The 1,666-nt window shown below is 30.1% G+C and overlaps 1 pseudogene; it reads left to right on the forward strand.

Annotated features, from left to right (window-relative positions):
* LOC111372438 overlaps positions 1–1,666 on the forward strand; it is an 8,762-nt pseudogene that overhangs the window by 6,633 nt on the left and 463 nt on the right.

Genomic DNA, 1,666 nt, shown 5'->3' on the forward strand with positions numbered 1-1,666 from the left:
AAGGTAGGCCAACATTAATGTTGTATTCCTAAGTAGAAACTGAAAGCTATAAAATTGAAGTTTGATGTGGGACTTGGAAGTAGTTCTTACACATTGCCTCTTATTTTTTTCTTTCCCACCTTTTTTGGGTTTGTAAACTAATAATAATGAGAATAATGCAGTGGTTATTGAATCACCCAACGTTTATCAAAAATCCTTTATATGTTGCGGGCGAATCCTATGGAGGCAAACTTATTCCCATGGTTGCCATGGAAATATTACAAGGTAGTATATAAGAAAAAGAACAAAGAAACTTACACGACTTTATTCAAAGTTTTCTCATTCACCAATCAAGCATGATTAAGTTGTTAGTTTTGCTTGTAATGAAGGAAATGAAGCAGGATTGCAGCCACCAATGTCCCTCCAGGTATTATTTTCTCACACAAATATAACATACTTCATGTTAATGATCGTGTACCATGTAAATTAAAACAGGGATACATTATCGGCAATGGAGAAACGGTTATAATCAGTGATTATAATTCACGAATTCCATAGCTTCATCGCATGGCACTTATTTCAGATGAGTATTTTGAGGTATATATTTTTTATTCAATTATTTTTATATGATAAAATGAATCATTTTGCATATTATTCTCATGGAATTTGTTAACTCAATTTCAGTCAGCAAAAACCAGCTGTAATGAGAATTATTACAATCATGATCCAAATAATGCGCAATGTCTTTACGCCCTTCAGCAGATCGAAAAGGTAACGTTTTACATACTATATTATTTTATTTTGTTTTCATTTCCTTTATCATTTTATCATGGTTCGAAACACTAAACAAGTTTCACTTTATGATCAAATAATGCAGTGTACAGAGAATATAAATCTAGTTCATATTTTGGAACCAAATTGTGAGAAATTTAAAGCATCAAAACCAGATGATTTTGGATGGGATCAATCATTTTCAGAAGATGCTTCAGTTGACCACCTCATTCTCCCAACATCTAGACAAGATCGACAGTGGTGTCGCGTAACTTGATTAATCCTTTATTTATCTATATATTAATGCAGTTCGTTTATAAGTTATTTTCTTGAAAGTAAGTTAAGACTTATTAGAAAAGAAAGTTGTGTTCATAGAAAAAAATTACTTTTAAAACAAAGTTTAGTAAAAAAGAAGCTTATAACAACTTTTACTTCGTTATTTCTTAGCGAACCATGCGAGTTTCTTTCATGCAGGAACATAATTACATTTCATGTGATGTTTGGGCAAATGATCCAACTGTCCAAGAAGCTCTTCATATTAGAATGGTACGTTAAGTAGAAAAAATTAAAGATTTATTACTTGTTATCGTGTGTTAACAATCAACAAAAAGAAAAATAGTTTATTTAATCAAAATATTGTAATTCGATAACCAGGGAACGATAAAAGACTGGAAAAGATGCAATCTCAACATATCATATGAACAGAATGTTGAAAGCGTTCTTCAATATCATGAAATTTTTAGCAAGAAAGGATATGAAGTTCTAATATTTAGGTAAGTCATATTGTTTCTTCGTTATATAGAAATTGTGGCTTAATTTGTTTTAAGTTTCGCCTTATCCAATAGGAAATTTTAATTAAGCAATAAATGTAATCTATATATGAAGTATGTAAATTTGATGTATGTTGTATAATTAT

This window comes from Olea europaea, chromosome 23 (genome assembly GCF_002742605.1).
Source record: "Olea europaea var. sylvestris chromosome 23, O_europaea_v1, whole genome shotgun sequence".
In the NCBI taxonomy this organism is placed as follows: domain Eukaryota; kingdom Viridiplantae; phylum Streptophyta; class Magnoliopsida; order Lamiales; family Oleaceae; genus Olea; species Olea europaea.